At 41.3% G+C, this 19,070-nt stretch overlaps 1 protein-coding gene across 5 annotated transcripts in view; it reads left to right on the top strand.

The window, feature by feature from the left end:
- The window catches only part of LOC140186954 (voltage-dependent calcium channel subunit alpha-2/delta-1), a 747,581-nt gene that overhangs the window by 148,205 nt on the left and 580,306 nt on the right, over positions 1-19,070 (top strand). The gene's annotated exons all lie outside the window — the stretch shown is intronic.

The raw sequence follows: 19,070 nt of genomic DNA, 5'->3' as shown, positions 1-19,070 counted from the left end.
TGTAAGAGTTTGTTCATTTTGCCCGTGACTGCATGGATTTCCTCTGGTGCTCAGGTTTCCTCGAACATCCTTGGTCAGGGTTAATAAGTTGTGGGATGCTATGCTGGCACCAGAAGCAAGGCAACTCTTGCAGACCACCCCCAACACATCCTCAAACTGTATTGGTCGTTGATGCAAACGACATGTTTCATTGCATGTTTTGATATGACAAATAAAGCTAATCTCTCCTTAAGTAGCAATTGCAGTATTAAAAACTCTGCAAGCTCTTTCTCTGTGTCAGTTCATCTGCTGATAAAGCCGCTATCATTTCTTTGTAACTCTATTTGAAGCATTCCTTGTCAGCATTTGTAAGACGAAGGTCCTGCTCAAGCTTGTGTCTTAAGGTGCATCAGGTTTTGTTCATTCCTCTCTGATCTCATGGACCTTAATTACAGATTTCACATTGGCTTACTCACCAACCTTGTTCCCCCTTCCACCCCCTCACATGCTCACACAGCCCAGGCCCTTGTCTCTGCAATCTCCTCCAGCCTTACTGCTAGTTGTGAGATCTTCTAGCTCCGGTCTCTGGATCCCACTCAAACTTAAGGCCATGCCTTCATCTTCCAAGTGCTAAAGTTCCCTCCTTAAATGCCATTTACCTCTTTCACGTTTTTTTTTGCTGCTGTTTAAAAACTGCTTCTTTGGCTTGGGTTGGGACCCTGTGAGGTGCTTTGTGATGTTTCCTACACTGCTGCTGTAAATGACTCGTCATTGTTTATGTTAACAACACACACAAAATGCTGGAGGAACTCAGCAGGCTAGGCAGCATCAGTGGAAAAAAGAACCGTCGAAGCTTCTTCAGCAGGACTTTATGTTAAGTGGCTTCAGTTTCCTAATCAACAGCATAGACTATCTTAACCAAAGGTCCTCTCACAAAACAGCATGTGTCTTCTGAGACAACATAGCCCCATACAAGAAGGGGACCAAGTTCTCCTATTTCTTCTGACTCTATGACTGAGGAACACATACAAGATGCTGGCGGAACTCAGCAGGTCAGGCAGCAGCAATGGAAGTGAATGAAGAGTCGGCATTTCAGGCCGAGCACATTCAGTGTGACTGGAAAGGAAGGGAGAAGAAGTCAGACTGAGAAGGTGAGGGAGGGGGAGGGGAGGAGGACAAGTTTGAAGGTGATGGGTGAAGCCAGGTGTGTGGGGAGGGGAGATAAAGCAAGAAGCTGGGAAGTGGTAAGTCGGAAAGGCAAGGGGCTGGAGAAGAAGCAATCTGATAGCAGTTGAGAATGGAGCATGGAAGAAAGGGAAATGGGGAGGAGCACAAGGGGGAGGTGGTTGGCTGGTGAGGATAAGAGGTAAGAGGCCAGAGTGGGAATAGAAGTAAAGGGAAGGGGAGGGAAGAAGTACTAGAAGTTGGAGAAATAAATGTTCCTGCCCCAGGATGGAAGCTACATGAATATGTGATGTTGCTCCTCCAACTGGAGAGTAGCCTCTCTGTGGTAGAAGAGGATGTCAAGGACCGACATTCGGAACAGGAATGGGGATAGAAATTGAAATGGTTGACCATCAGGAAAATCCACTTCTGACGGATGGAGCTGAGGTGCTCGATAAAGCGGTCCCCCACAAGTTATGTTGGGTCTCACCAATGTAGAGGAGGCTGCACCGGGAGCACTGGATAGAGTAGGCAATCCCAACAGATTTGCATATGGATTGTTGCGTCGTCTGGAAGGACTATTTGGGGCCCTAAATGGAGGTGGAGGAGGGGAGTGAATAGTCAGGTGATGCCCTTCTGCCACTTGCAGGGATACGTGTGAGGAGGGACAAATGGACAAGGGAATCACAGAGAGCACGATCTCTGTGGAAGGGGGAGAGTGGGGGAGATAAAGATGTGCTTGGTGGCAGGGTCCCATTGAAGATGGCGGAAGCTGCAGAGAGTGATGTGTTGGAAGCAGAGGCTCATGGGATGGTAGGTGAGGACAAGGGGATCTCTATCACTGTTAAGACAGTGGGAAGATGGGGTGAGCATGGATGTTCAGGAAATGGAGGAGATGTGGGTGAGGGCAGCATCAATGATGGAACAAGGAAAACCATATTCTTTGAAGGAGGAGGACGTCTCTGATGCCCTAGAAAGGAAAGCTTCATCTTGTGAACTGATACTGTGGAGACGAAGGACATTCTTACAGGAGACAGGGTGGGGAGAGGTTATAGTCAAGATATCTGTGGGAATCAGTGGGTTTATAAAAGATATCACTAGACAGTTTGTCTCCAGAGATGGAGACAGAGAGATCGGGAAAGGGGAGGGAGTAGTCATAGATGGCCCAAGTGAATTTAAGGGGAGGGTGGAAACCGAAGGCAAAATTAATGAAATTGACAAGCTCAGCATGGGTGCATGAAGCAGCACCAATGCAGTCACCAATGTAGTGGAGAGTATTTTGAGGGAAGTCTTGGAACATGGACTGCCTAACGTAGCCATCAAAAAGGCCGGCATAGTTGGGAAGCCATCATTGGCCAGCAGCTCCATACTCTGCTTATGGACCAATAACCCACCCTGTCCTCCAAAAAGACAATTAGCAGTCAAATTTTAAAGATTTAAACTCCACTGATGTGATGGCACTCTTCTTGTTTAATATCTGTAATAACGTTGTTTCATTATTAACTCTTGACTAGGAGTTAAGAAATCCTATAGAATCCTCTTTGGGCTGATGAAACCATTTTCTTCTGGCAAATTGATCTCTTTTTTAAAGAGAAATTGAACATTGATCTGGATTTGTTTGTGCTACAATTGCATCAATTTTCACGGACTGAGTAAAAGCTGACCTTGGGAAACATCATTCTGAAAACAGGTTACATCTTGTAAAACGGAGAATAAGAATTAACAGATAGAGGAAGTGTTTTATTGCATTCACTTTTTTATTTATATTTAGTTTAAGATTAATATTTTAGACAGATGGATTACTGTAATCCCATACCAGAATTTGAACACAAAGACCAAAGTTCTGCAGTTAGGGCCAATTGTTCTGTGGCCTTTGACAGTCTAATGATTTAAAAAAAATCTAACTTGTGTGGTGCTCAGTCTCAGTACATTGATCTTTCTCTGTTTCATTTGAGATCTTTCAATTTTTCACTTTGGTTTTAGTAATTGGGATGACAATTGGCTTTGAAATGCAATTAATCATGTAAAAGTTACCGACAGAACTTTCACTGATTATTTCTCTTTGCTATTTTTGTTGATTTTAGATTTCAGAAATGTCATTCAAGGGAAAATGCCATTAGTGGGGTTACTCTACAAAATGCAACTGCTTTATTCTTTTGCTTCAAAGCATCATTTACTTAGCAACTGTTTTTGCCATATGGACTAACCTCTATTGCCATGGTGTATCACAGAGAAAAGTTAAATCTGGAGTTTAGTCTTGTGGTCCCAGTAATATTGCTGAAATTAAATACATATCATTCAGCAATTCAGGAGTTTATATTGTGCAAAAAGCCTGAATTGTTGTTCACTACGAAGTTTAAGCCAAGAGCTGTTGGAATCATATTAGCACCAAGAGACAAGAGCATAAAGGTGTTTTTTTTAAGGCTGAAGGTGGAATGAGTACGCCGCCTTACATTTCAAAGTGGTAAACTAATATCTGAATCTGGATTTAAACCATATCTACAATGTAACTGTAGCATTAATATAAAGCAAACTGGGCACCAAATTTGTGTATGTTTGCTCCCTCAGCAAACAGATTTTACACCTTCGAGGAGGATTCACAAATTTGCTTCTTGCTCCATGTTTTTGAAGATCCTTCCTATCCAGAGTGTGTGAGAGTGGAGGTGCCAGTAATTCTGTGATATTTCAATGGCATTTTGGCTTCACTCAGGAAATGCCTGTTGGTTAGGATTAAATTGGAAGATCCAGCTATAGAAAGCAGCATGGAAACCGTCCCTTTGGTTGGATGAGACCCACTTGGAAGGACTGCCCATTTTCTACACACACAGCATATGAAGTCGGAAACCTGTCATGGAAAAAAGGCACAGGGCTCGCTGCTGTATGAGGCAAATTAAACACACTCTGTTTGCACCTCAGCACCATCTTTGAGCATATGGTTTTAGCTGTTTGAATATTTCCTGTTTTCATCACGTGGAATGAATCCTCCACTAAATATGGATGTAAAGTGTACTACCAGCAGAACAAAACCGTTGACGAGATGAAAGGGACACTGCCACCTACAGCATATGGTGCAGTGGGCTTGACGACTGCATATAATTCTATTTGCCAGTGATTTGCTTGGAAGTTTTAAGAGTATCAGTGTTGGTAAAAAAAGCAGAATGTAGTCTTGGTTATGAGATGCAAGAGGATTTCATACTGTCTGCATGGTCGAATTTGAGCAGTATGCGAGACAAGCTGTGTTTTGACAATTAATATGCCAATACCATTATTAATGACATGGATGAAGAAACCAAGCGTGTGACAACCATATTTACTGCAAAGGTAGATTGTCCTTGGGAAGAACTTAAGGTTGAAATACTCTATTGAGCTGTCAGGGAGATGAGTGTTAGGGGAAACAGGAAAGAGAGTGGATCTAAGGCCAAGATAATGACAGTCCTGATTTCTTTGAATGACAGAGCAGACTCACAGTGTTGTTTGGCCACAGTGCCAGACTAGTTGGGACTGCGTCCAGAGTGGGTGTTTTATGCAGGGTAGTGCTGAGAATTTGGTACTGCAACTTTTATTTGGAGTGACAGGGATTATTGTAGGTTGTCGGTAAGAAAGAAGGGGCCCAGACATTTTCTGTAGGATGCCATGAGAGGTGGGCTGGATATCTTTTCAACAAAGAGATACTGGGGGAAACAGAGCAAGACACAGTAGTACAAAGAGGCAGGAATGGAACATTCTGCAAAGGATGACAATGAGAGAGGCAGGGTGACAGAGATAATATCATTTGAAACAGAGTGATGCGAAGAGAAGAATGGACATTGTATGCAAGTTAACACGATGTATCGTGTACTGAATGGACATTGTATGCAGCATATTCTTGAGAGGTTGCACACTATAAAAGATTAGAATGCTCCCTCCTGCTTGAAGATGAGTGAATATGTCCATGAAGATTTTTGATCTGCAGAACTATGCACCACACGGGGTCGGGGGTGGGTGGATTAGGATGGAGAGTTTCCAATAGCACAGAGTCAGGGTGGGATATTTTATATTGCCAGCACAAAGCTTTTCATTGATAGGACAATTAGAAAGGAGGGAGAAAAGAAAACTTTTTGTTATCTCCAGGGTTTAGTAGGCAACTGGAATTCACTGCCTGAGTGGCTGGTTGAGGCAGAAATCCTCATCAGATTTCAACCATAATCAAACTGCATAGTAGAACAGACTTGAAGGGCAGAATGGCTCCTCCTGCTCCTTTATTCAATATGTTAACGTATGTTTGAGATCGGTGAACCAAATGGTGGAGGATGAGATTAGGCTTGGTATCTTATTTCTGACTGGCACAGATACAATGGGCTGAATAACTTTCTTCAGATTTGGATCTTCTCTAATTCCATGAAATGGTATTTTCAGTTTTCTACGATGTTAGGCTTTCAATTCTTCCAATTCCATACTTCAAATCTATGAATATTGTAAATCAAGAAGAATAGAAGCAGAAGGAAAAATAGTCAAAATATGTGATTCAATAAGAATAAATAACAAAATCTGTAAATTATTATTAAAGTATATGTTGAGCCCGGAGACAAAATACTCTGACGTACCAGTACATTCAATGCACTATAAAATATGAATATTGCAAAATATCTTGGTATGAAATGAATGAAGCAGTGGCCTGTTGGAATTTACATTGTGGTGTTAAATTGCGTTACTGATTTAGATCAGAGTAGACTTGATTGATGTGAAATACTGATTCACTCTGTCTGTATGCTGCTTACTTAACAGGAAAAGCTTGCTTCAATAGAATGCCTCATCACTTCTTGAGCCATCCAAAAGATCTTCACATGTAATAGATTGGTCTGAAGCATGGGGATGATAGGGTGGGTAAATGTAAGAGCAATTTTGTACATGCATGGCACAGATTTCCATTAGACTATTGAAGAGTTTTCTGTTTTTGGTGACAAAATGAGCAATGTTAGCACATCCACATCATTATGAATTGACACTGATTTATCATTAGAGATATTTATTTGGGTAGAGTTGAATATATCTTGATATTGTCTAAAGTTCCTTCATAATATTATGACTACACAGCAAATTTCATCATGTTCAAATTTGAAAACAATATAAATAGATGGTAAGAAGGTTTGCAATTAAATGCAGATCCAGTACACTTAGGATGTAATGAGATTCTAAAGCAATTGCCATGCCTGTTCTATATTCTGCAGAACTCCATAATATGAATATATTGAATAGCCAATTAGTGTACCTATTAATTTATTTCTAATAGTTTGGACTGAGAGGCTGTAGTTGGGGTAGTGGTGGTGGTGGTGGGGGGGCGGGGAGCTCCAGGATATTTATCTGCACCTATCCAGATTGTACATGAGAGTTTAAAATTGTGATCTGAATCACTGGAATAGTGACACAGGGGTAAATTAACAGCTTATTTGCTGATGCATCCTTGTCATTGTCATGTTCCTGTGGATGAGGTTTCATATGTGCATATGATCATACATGATGTTTCTTTAATTTTTTACTGGAGTCTGCTATTATATGACAAGAGCACAGTGAATTACTTGGTGAAACTCCATTTGTAACCTCATAATTTTTGAACTTATTTAATTAAGTCTACAACCTGCTCTGGAAGAGACATAAAATTAAATTGTTCCTTGCTCTGTACTAACTCAGTGGGTGTCTGCTAGGCTGTAGAATTTGCTTCTGCTGCACGTTCATTGTCGTGAAGTGAACAAAGTCACCGGAGAGACTCTGAAGCTAGTGGATATAGAAGTGTTTTATTCAGCCGTCGAGACTGTCTTGCTCCTGCTTGACCCAATATGACATGACATTTTTATATGCTAAAGATTAAAGTTAACAACGGTCACAATGTATCTACAATGCTTCCTTTGAATTAAACGTAGTTTTCAAACATCTCCTTCTTCACACCCACACTCCAGACACTCAAAATGAATGTTAATTCCCACTGGCTCTAGGCCACGTTCATGCATGCGCAGGCCACTGAGATCAAAGTGGAATGTTTCTTTCTTTGCGATTGATCCCAACCTGCAGCTCCAGGAAACCCAGAGTTGTGGTTTAAATTAAATCTGCAATCTGCATTCAAATCTGAAGAATTGCTGCTGTGAAATTAACATTTGCTGCATATCCTAAATCCAGAATATGCCCCAACATTCATAAAGATGAAAATATCAGCACAGGGAATTTTAGTTGCTAGGACTCTGGACATCTTAGGGTTTACTCGTGCTTGCTCCAAAATATAATAGCTTGTTGTAGTTCTAGTTAAATGTCTATAAGAAGCAGAATGTCACATGACAGTTGTTGAATGAAACTTCAGCATTAGGAGAAGATATAGAAAATTAGAAATTTAAAATGCATGGTTACTAGTTGTCTGCGACCTGACTGAAATGTTGGAGTTGATTTAAAAAAAATCATAGCTCTATGTTCAAAAATAGAATAATAAAAGGAAGAACATATACAATAATAAGAGAGAAAATAAATGTCTCTTCCCCCCCCCCCCCCACCCCACCAATCACCACCATTTTTAAGCTAGTGTTACATTTCCAGAGATGTAGTTCCTGATGTGCAGGACGTGGCATGGGGATTATGTGGTAAGGAAGTTGTGAATGGTATGAATTACTTATTGTCGCAAGGTTGATATATAGCTATAAGTGGTAAATGTCCTCATGATCATTTTGAATGTGACAAATTGATATGAAACACTTTACGGGTCAGCCAATTTGCAGGTCTGTCTTGTTAGTTAACTCATGCTGGCATTCTCCATTTGTAGAGGGTAGGAGTGAGTAATGGTGAATTATCCATCAGTCTAATGTCATTGGACGGCCCAGAACTAATCTCAAAGATTTGGCCTGGGAAAAGGACAGAGAAGCATGAAAGCTAGAATATAAACACGAAATAAAATATATTTTAAATATATTTGGAAGAATTCTTGACAACAACTCATTTGGAGCACAGTACAAAAAGAAGGTGTGACTGTGTAAGTATGCAAAAACATGCATAGCAACACAGTAACAGTAACTTCCTGATGAAGGGTCTCGGCCTGAAATGTCAACTGATCACTCTTTTCCATAGATGCTGCCTGACCTGTTGAGTTTCTCCAGCATTTTTCATGTGTTGCTTTGGATTTCCAGCATCTGCAGACTTTCTTGTGTTTGCAACCAGTAACCTCTGTTTCTATAGGATATGTAATCACAGAATCATAATATCATAGAAATCTACAGCACATTACAGGCCTTTCGGCCCTCAAAGTTGTGCTGACCACGTAACCTACTCTAGAAACTGCCTGGAATTACCCTAGCACATAGCCCACGTTGGATCAAAATATTCCAAAGCTCTTCACAGGAGTGCTGTCAAACAAGTGGCTTCCTGAGGCACATAAATAAGGTACTGATAAATAACCAAAAGCTTAGGTTTGGCCGAGGTGAGAGAAATGGAGAGGGTGGGTGTTCGGGACTCAGGCATCTGTTTGCATGTTCACCTTTGCTGGATTTAATGATTATTAAGTGGTAGCACTGTGGCAGTGGGTCACCACAGGTCGGGATTCAGGGAGGATCAAGAGAACAGAGAAATGTGAAAATAAGCAGTTAAATGATTAAGAAAACAAGTAATAAAACAGAAGAGCAGTATGTTAATACACCTATGATTAATCAGGCTTTTAGTATTATTATTTTAAATGTCAATTGCTTTGTGCCTTCCTGTGTTTGACAATAGATGCCCCATCTACAAGACATATTTCTTGCCATTTAACAGAACAACCTCCTATTGTATTAATTTGGTCTCTAAGGAGAGTAGCTGAGGTAAGGTAAATGACAAGAGAATGTCACCGAATGCTTGGTCAAAGAGATGGGTTATGAGGAATGTTTTAAAATAGAGATGTGCAGGAATTCGTGAGCTCACCAAACTTCGCATGTATAGTCACGCTAAGAAGCAGCAAGTAATGGGAATACTAAAAGTGAAAGTGGTGACTTGTAGGTAATCCAAACCTTCAGTTAGTAAAGCTGGGAGATTGACTAAGGCGGTGCAAGAAGTATGAGATCATGCAAGTGTATTTTCTTAGCAGTTTTTATGAGATCGTTATATTTCCTATTGTACTATTGTGAAAACATACAGAAAATAATGGACACGTTCACCTTTGCCCATTCACAAAGTTATCCTGGTGTCCATCAATCACTGAAGAAACACTTGGCTTTCTGTCGTGAGCTTTCTCGGCCAAACTGTCCACAGCAATCTTATAACACCCGAAGATCCTTCTGGAACCTTAATGCCTGCAGTAGTTCTCAAAAACATGGAGGAGTACCTTTATCAAGCTGACAGGTTGCATTATCTACGCAAAAGACTGACATCCTGTAAATTGGAGTGCACTGCTGGATGCTGTTTCTGAGTGGATGTTGCTCTAACATTCATTACTTCTGGACAAGGGAATAAAAATTAACCCTTTGGTATTTTGATGGCACATTTTGATTTAATTTCTATTAATTCAGACTGAGTTTAAATGTTCTAATTAACTACTAGTTTGAATTTATCAGTTTTAATAAAACACTGTGGGAGGTGCGGTTCAATTCAAATTAACAGATAATTTGAACGGAGTAACTTAAAGTTAAAAGTAAATTTTAATTTTAAAACAGTAAATTTATAATGATTAGATGGTATTCCTTGAAAATAATGCTAACATTTAGAAAAATAACCTTATTCTCACCTTGTAAGTTACGTAAGTATTATATTTATGCCAGAGAATTGAGTAAATTGTAGAATGTTGAAATCCATGCAGTCTCTCTAGCCAGATGGAGCCAGGCAGTGGTCCAGTCATTTCCGATATTGATGTTGGTAGCCCAGGCTGTTGAGTATGGGGTCTAAAGTCACTCCAAGGTCAAATAAACTCTTCTTGGGCTTCCAGCCGGGTACAATTATCAAAATGTCAGTACCTGCACCCGGCTGGAAGTCTGAGAAGAGTTTATTTGTCATGTACGCCGGGAAAGCACTATATCCTTTTTCACTCCAAGATGATTTCTTGTGCCTTTCCTGAATTGTGTTTATCCCTGATAGGGTTTTACTGTGACAGTTTCATTCGTTGTGCCAGGCACTTTGCCCAAAGCAAATGGGGTTCCAATTAACAGGTCAGAATCGTGTTCTATTGATGTACTAGTCATTCTCACTGGATCTTAATTGTGAATCACTGAGGCCTGGCCAAAAACAGGGCATGATTCTTGCTTTTGGAGGTAAATGATGTAAACAGGATTTGTTACTTTCCCATTTAGGAATGAAGTTATCTGTGGTTTTTCAAAAAATTTTGAAAATCACAGCTGATCCAACGCTCTTTTACATCTGTGTGTGATATATATACTATGCTGCTTAATTGAGACTGTAGTCAAAGTTTCTAACTAGTGGCAGTCATGTTCACTTACGTGACCATTAAACACTACACCGTACTTAGAGCAACACACATCAAAGTTGCTGGTGAACGCAGCAGGCCAGGCAGCATCTGTAGGAAGAGGTGCAGTCGACGTTTCAGGCCGAGACCCTTCGTCAGGACTAACTGAAGGAAGAGTGAGTAAGGGATTTGAAAGTTGGAGGGGGAGGGCTTACTCTTACTCACTCTTCCTTCATTTTTTCTTCCTTCAGTTAGTCCTGACGAAGGGTCTCGGCCTGAAACGTCGACTGCACCTCTTCCTACAGATGCTGCCTGGCCTGCTGCGTTCACCAGCAACTTTGATGTGTGTTGCTTGAATTTCCAGCATCTGCAGAATTCCTGTTGTTACCGTACTTACAGCCAACAGTTTTTAAATAGTGTCAGTTGTACCTGTTTGTGTTGGAAAAAGAAGTGATTTTTGTCACTGATATTTGGGACAAGTAAACAATAAGACAATTCCGAGCTGTTTTGCTCACTGTGGTTTCAAGGATATGGGCTTGAAGATGCTAGAGATGGCTGGGAGTGAAAATTAAACAATTTCCCTACTTCCACATAATGCTGGAGGAACTCAGCAGGTCAGGCAGCATCGATGGAAAAGAGTAAAGTCGATGTTTCGGGCCAAGACTTAGGGTTCAGTCCTGAGTTCTTCGAGCATTTTGTGTGTGTTACTTAGATTTCCAGCATCTGCAGATTTTCTCCTGTTTGGAATTTCCCTACTTCATCAAGTTATGATCTCTGAAGAATTTGAAGGTATCAACAATCATCTTGAATGTTACAATGAAACTGAAGGTTTAGAGGACACAATCATTGAAAGCATTGTATGAATGGAGTCCATTATCTGCAATATATAGTCAAAAGCTGATGATAATTTTAAGAGAATAAGAGATGATTGATACTCTGAAATCTGAAAACTTAAAATTAAGTGAATTGAAACAATTTTCTCTCTTGCAAGTCATATTTCAACGTAGTGCAGCTTTTAAAACAATATAAACTGAGCACTTCAATATCTGCATTATTATCCCTGTCTCCAATTACCAGCCAGAGGACTGCAGTACAGATCTTTGGGTGAAAAATTGGATTATAGTACTGTTCTTTAATTTTTATTGCAATTCTTTACTGAATTAAACATAAAATATTCATTAGTTTCCATATTGCTGTTGTAAATTGACTCAGCCAGATTTTGGGACTTGTATTTTTTTTTATCTCCAGGATCCCTTATCCATGGTTGATTAAATGCATCCAGGACGGTTATGTGTGTACAGTAATAAACATAAATAAAATATAATATTCAAAGAGAAACCCTGCATATTAGTGTTAGAGTTGATGTTTCCTTTGGCGGAGATACTGAAAACTATAGAACAATCTCAAGGCAAGAGTACAACAATTCAGGATTGAAATGACAAGGAGCACACATCAAAGTTGCTGGTGAACGCAGCAGGCCAGGCTGCAAATCTAGGAAGAGATACAGACTGTACCTGTTCCTCGAGATGCTGCCTGGCCTGCTGTGTTCACCAGTAACTTTGATGTGTGTTGCTTGAATTTCCAGTATCTGCAGAAATCCTCGTGTTTGAAATGACAAGGAATTGTTTCCCACTGGGGTTAAGGAATCTTTGGAATTTACCACACTAGGAGGCTGTGAAAATATATTAATGGTAGGAAAGGAATGATAGTTTTTTATATGTATTGAGGACTTTGGGTAATGGGGTTCTGCAAGAAAGTGGTGCTGATGTTAAAGAACAGCTTTGACCTTACTGAATGCTGGTGCAGGTATGAGGACTGTGGCTTTCTGTTGCACTTATTTCTAATACGTGGCTTGTCTGTCACAGACAAGTCAATTGTGAAACTATACAAGTCATATTAGTCAATAATTCAATGGTTCAGTAGTTCAATTCAATATCAGGCAACGTATACAATATACAGCCTGAGATTTTTGCTCTTTAGCTGTCCACAAAGCAGAAAACAAAACCCCAAAGAATGAATGGTAGAAAAACATTAGAACCCAAAGCCCCCCCCCTGCCCCTCCCACGCTCAAGTAGCAGCGGAAGCACCAACACTCCCCTCCCCCCACTTGCTCCAGGAAAAGCACCAACCCCCACCACCCACCATGCTAGCAATAGCAAAGCCCCCAAAGAGCCCATGGTCTAGAGTCCATCAAAAACTACTGCCCATCCCAACACTCCTACACCTCAGACAGGCTCTCTCTCTCTCACTAGCGAGGGAGAGAGAGATATTACTCCTGCAACTACAAGAATGGGAGACCAGCAGCTCGCTGTTTCAATGTTATCATCTTCTGCGTCGCTTCTCTGAGCCCCCCCAGCTCATGGACAAACAGACTCACTCACCATCAAAAGAGAGGGAGAATGAGGGATCCCACGAGTGCAGGGACCTTCCAACACGCTGCCTGCTGCATCGATGATTAAATCTCCCACGTTGCTTCATCTGACAAAGTCAGCAAGAAACCGGGTTGTCCGTGGGGTCTGCACCCTGAAGGTGTGCCCGGAGATATCGAAGTGCCAGGCTGCATGGTGAGTCTGAGGATGAGAACTCACCGCCTGCGGAGAACCGTAGTTTGAGCTGCAGCTGTAGATCACGGACTCCTATAGAACCCCTGCCACCCTGAAAAGAAAAGAAAGACATGAAAAAAGATGAAGAATAATCTGTTTCATGGATGAACTAGAAGAAGCCGCCTGGGTCTGCAAAAGTCTCTGACCCCACCTTTATCCTCTCCCACTGCAACTCGAGGTGAGTGATGAAGTATATTGGAATTATGCTTTGCCTTTTACAGTCTATTTACTTAGATATGGTTTCAAATACATCTCTTAGAATAAGGGATTATTTATTCCTGATTTTGTGTTTTCTGAAATTATCTATTAACTGAGGAGCAACCTGTTCTAAGTTGGACTTCATCTCATTAATCCTGCCACGGTAATGGAAGTGTTAAATGCCTTTACCATGTAATATTATTTCTTTCTAACAACACAAAGCTGTAGCTTATCATAAGCACAAAGGATTCTGCAGGTACTAGGAATCCAGAGCAATACATGCAAAATGCTGGAGGAACTTTGCAGGTCAGGCAGCATCTACGCAGGGGAATAAACCGTCAACCTTTTGGGCCTAGGCCTTCTTCAGAACTCCTTGTGAAGATGTAGCATAGTGAGCAGCAGGAATCTGTTTGTTGATTGGAGGCTACATCTGCCACACTTGGGTGTTTCTCTGGCCCAGCGTTTTCTCGGCATGTGCAAAATTCTCTAAGAGAATTACCAGTATCGTTCTCCCTGTTGAAATGGCGTTCCTGGCCAGCTCCACAGCCTCGTTCTCTTGAAATTGTGCTTGTTGTAACATACTTGATAATTAAAATCATCATTCACAGAAGGGTATATGAAAGTCATGAGGAGCTTACAGTGTCAGCGTTTACCTGCTTTCTAATATTATGGTTGCAGATAGAGTCATATTTCTTTGCTGCTTGCCTTCCTTTTACTTTGGCACGACTCTTGGAAGTTGCTTTCTTCCCAGACATTATCACATTTGCTTTCAGACACAGGATACAACTTTGACGCAGTTGCTAGCATTCTTGATCTGAGTAAGAATGACATAAACTCGAATCCTGTTCTGCAGTTTGGGGATGTAATTTAAGCAGTACCCCACAGTAATGTTGAGGAAAAATTTCAGTATGACAGATGCTGTCCTTTGGGGGGGCGGGGGGGGGAGGCAGTGGCAAGCAGAGTGGACTATTTACTACTGAGCTGGTGGAAATGTTAATTCTTCCATAACGTTATTCAAGATAACACGTTTCCTGGAACCCTGCTCAAAATTGTTCCCTCATCACAGAATTTGAAACATGTTGATCAGTTCTTTCTTTAAGACTTTTGTTTTGGACGGTTATTTCTTGAAAAATCTTTGGACTCTTATTGCATATCCAGTGTTTTTATATTGATCAGAGAAGCCACCACTTCCAATCAAGCACTTTCTCAATCCAGGCTAAGTAAGTATAAGTAAAATCTGTAAAGGGATAGGCTGCAAATTAGGAAAGAAATTAATCAAATATACACTGATGTACAAACAGTGAGGGCATGAGAATATTTAAAATACATTACTTCCTGTGGGAATGATTTTCCTCTACACACTTGTTCCCATAAGTGAGTACAAATTTAGGCCCTGACCCTTGACCCAGTTATGAGAATTTCTATGAAAGTTTATCAAGCTCTGATGTCCCAACCGGAATTTCTTCCAGATGGCATAATCAATTTTACACCATTTAACCAGTCCTTTTGAAGGTATTGACCAGCTCCCACTAAGGGAGGTTGATGGCTTCCTTGAGGGGCACGTGGATAGCAATCCTGCTTCTCTCGTTGTCGTCATCGTGGCTATCCCTCGAGGTCGAGGATGATTCTCTTTGTTCTGAAGAGGTGGCCCACAGAGCGAAGATGCCTGTCTTTGTTTAACGTGTACTTGATGTTGCACTCTATGAAGCACACGATACTTCACAAACCAACCAACTGATTCTAATGGCCTGGAAACCACGACGATTGGAGCTGATGGATTTGTTGCAGCCTTCACCTGCCTTCACAGCTGTTGAGTTCGAAGTAACTTTGTCCGCCTGTTCCACCGTTGAGGTCTTGGTTGGATTGTTCTTTGTCAGGGACCTCACCCTTGACCTTACCGCCATGGGTGACCCTACCAGGAGCATAGCTCCAGACAACATCGCTCTCGGGATCTCAGGACCACACAAGCTTCTCCACCACGACAAGGTGACAATCCACAGAGATTCTCTAGGCCACCTTTCAAATGACGAAAGATTTGAACTCACTCTGTGGAGCTGCATGATCATGTCTTTCTTTTCCTGCTGAGCTTTCTGAACTTGGAAAGCAAGAGCTGTGTCGTTTCATTTCAAGCCAACCTGCCCATTGCGTTGTGGCAGACTGAGTTTAATAAGCCGATAAGTATCTTGTCTCTCCAGTGATGGGGGGTTATTTGGATACCATTGTACCTGGTGCCTGGTGGTGAAGCTGAAGTAGGCAGATGCATGGCGTATACGGGCTGTCTCACTGTGCCAGGGACCCTGCCATCTACAGAGAGTTTGCACACATTTCCTTTGGGTTCACCAGATTCCTTCCTCATCCCGGAAATTTAATTTACCACAATAAATTACCATTAAATGTAGGCTAAGGGCAGAAAGAAACAAATGGGCGTGCATGAGAGAAGCTTAGTTGCCGGGCTTTTGGAAAATAACTGAAATTAATTTGATCTAGCATGGACCAAATAGCTGCCGGCTGCATTGTGAAAAGTACAAGTTCATGACTTCCTCCTTTTCATTCTGCAAGTGTCAATGATAACAACTTGCTGGTGGGGTCAGTGTTTTCAACCAATTAATTAAACTGCAACAGGAAAAGTCATTAAACTGTTGGTGGTAGAAAATATGAAACGAAACAGAAAATGCTGGAAACATTCAGCAGATCGGAGAACATCTGATGAAAGGTCTTTGACCTGAAATGTCAACTTTGTTCCCTTTCCACAAATGCAGACTAACCTGATGGTTTTTTTTTTGGTTTTGAACTTCAGTAAGACTCCTGCATGTGTGAAATGTGAAGAATGAGGCCTATACAGCACCTATTGGGTATTAGTATCCGGAGATTCGTACAGTGGCAGTACAGGCCACAGATCCATATAACAAATGCCAGAACTATATACTGCCAAACTGTAGGCTGAAAGTTGAGCCTGAAGAGGAGCAAGATTGAAGACCAGTGGGCATTCAGCGCCATCTGCCTACATCTGCTGCTGGAGGAAGATGCAGGTTTGATCGCCTTGGTGTGGCTCGTGGCTCTGGGACTCTTTTTTTTGTTGGGGGGGGGGGTCTCTGCAACTCGATGTTTAATATCCTCAGCGCTGAATGTGCTCCCTGCTTGTGGACTCGCTTTTGGAGGACCCTGTGGTTCATGTTCCATGTGTTTCTGTCGTTCTTTTCCTGTTGTTTGCTTGATTTGACTGAGGTGCTTCAGCTGAGGCCTACAGTCACTGACACAGCGCTAAGCTGCACTGACTCAGTAGCTGGAGCTCCTGGACTGTTTCAGAGACGCCGCGGTTTGGTGTTTGACATTCTGTGTTTTGTTTGCTTCTTTTAGCTGTTTGGACAATTTGTTCTTTTTCTCTTGCATTAGGTGTTTGATGTTTTCTTTAAATGGGTTCCATTGTGTTTCTTTGTTTTGTGGCAGTCTGCAGGAGGACAAACATCAAGAGTGTCTACTGGATACATACTTTGATAATAAATGTACTTTGAAACTCTTAAGAAGCACTAAACATATGGGAATGACATAGGAAATCGGTAAAATGGTTGCAGACTAATTGAAGAATGCCTTGGTGATATCTAATACAAATTAGATTATTAATCTCTGGGAGGTTAGAAATATAGAAACATAGAAAACCTACAGCACAATACAGACCCTTCAGTCCATAACACTGTGCTGAACATGTACTTACTTTAGAAATTACCTAGGGTTACCCATAGCCCTCTATTTTTCTAAGCTCCATGTACCTATCCATGAGTATCTTAAAAGACCCTATTGTATCTGCCTGCACCACCGATGCCGACAGCCCATTCAATGCACTCACCACTCTCAGCATAAAAGCTTGACATCTCCTAGCCACACAGTCATGTGTATATAGAGAGAAGGGCAGTGGGCTAAGCACACTGCCTTGAGGTGCGCCAGTGTGATCACCAGCGAAGGGGATATGTTATCACCAATCCGCACAGATTGTGGTCTTTTGGTTAGGAAGTTGAGGATCCATTTGCAGAAGGAGGTACAGAGGCCCTGGTTTTACAACTTCTCGATCAGGATTATGGGAATGATGGCTTGTAAGGCACGATCTGCCTTTGACAAAGCCATGCTGACTATTCCTAATCATATTATGCCTCTTCAAATGTTCATAAATCCTGCCTCTCAGGATCTTCTCCATAAACTTACCTACCACTGAAGTAAGACTCACTGGTCTATAATTTCTTGGGCTATCTCTACTCCCTTTCTTGAATAAGGGAACAACATCTGCAACCCTCCAATCCTCCAGAACTTCTCCCGTCCCCATTGATAATGCAAAGTTCATTGCCAGAGGCTCAGCAATCACCTCCCTCGCCTCTCATAGTAGCCTGGGGTATATCTTGTCCAGTCCCGGTGACTTATCCAACTTGATGTTTTCCAAAAGCTCCAGCACATCTTCTTTCTTAATGTCTATATGCTCAAGCTAGTCAGTCTGCTGTAAGTCATCCCTACAATTGCCAAGGTTTTTCTCCGTTGTGAATACTGAAGTAAAGTATTTATTAAGTACCCCCGCTAACTCCTCCAGTTCCATACACACTTTTCCAATGTCACATTGATTGGTCCTATTCTCTCATGTCTTCCCCTCTTGTTTTTCACACACTTGTAGAATGCCTTGGGGTTTTCCTTAATCCTGCTCGCCAAGACCCTCTCATGATCCCTTCTGGCTCTCCTAATTCCATTCTTAGGCTCATTACTGCTAGCCTTATAATTTTCTGGATCTCTATCATTACCTAGTTTTTTGAACCTTTTGTAAGCTCTTCTTTTCTTCTTGACCAGATTTTCTACATGGTTATGAAATGACCCTGAGTGGCAGTTCCCGTAATTGATTTTAGTGCAGGAGAGGGATTGAATGTCTCAAGATGTGTTTACAAATTTGGTCGGAGTAAAAGTATTCTCTAAATTTAAACCTACCCCCTGTGCTTATTCCCATATTATTGGCAATACAACAAGTCAATATTTCTTAACCATATTTACCTGTCAGAGCTTTACTCAAGGCCAATGTATGTGGTAAACTCACAACTGAAATAATCTCTGGTGACAATGGATGAGATACTGCAAGGGATCCATGGTTATGTAAACAGGATGATATTCTCATTGGAAAAGCTACAGAGGAAGGACATCCTCAGTTATCTGAAGTGGTGTCTGGAAGATTCTGTTTATGTAATGAGCAGCTTAAGAAAGGCAAGTGTGCAAAATTTGACATTAGATGAAATTAGGTTGTTGCTGATGAAGCCATTGAGCTGTTACTGAAATTTGATTTTTAGTTATGCTCCACTACCACTACCAGAGTTCCAAATGAACTTGCTGCATTATTGATACTATTTTATAAGTTATTAAGGAATAGCATGCCACATTGCATTTGACCCAAGTTGAATAAACTCTAACCAGGTAGAAATAGAGGCACTGGTCATATTTCTTAGTGTTGCTGAGGAGACCATCCACATCCATAACTGACCACAAAGTCATAGTACAATGGTGCAGATGTAGAGCTGCTGCATCAAAGCTCCAGCAGGCTACTTCCAGTCCTGGCTGCAGAACCTTTCTATGTGGAGTTTGCATGTTTTAGAAACATAGAAATCTACAGCATATTACAGGCCTCTTTGCCCACAATGTTGTGCCGACCATGGAACCTACTCTAGAAGCTGCCTGTTATTTCCCTACCACGTAGCCCCCTATTTTCCTAAGCTCCATGTATCTCT

Source organism: Mobula birostris, chromosome 23 (assembly GCF_030028105.1).
Source record: "Mobula birostris isolate sMobBir1 chromosome 23, sMobBir1.hap1, whole genome shotgun sequence".
Lineage (NCBI taxonomy): Eukaryota > Metazoa > Chordata > Chondrichthyes > Myliobatiformes > Myliobatidae > Mobula > Mobula birostris.
Note: the sequence above shows the minus strand (reverse complement) of the source record. Positions and strands in the feature narration are given on the sequence as shown.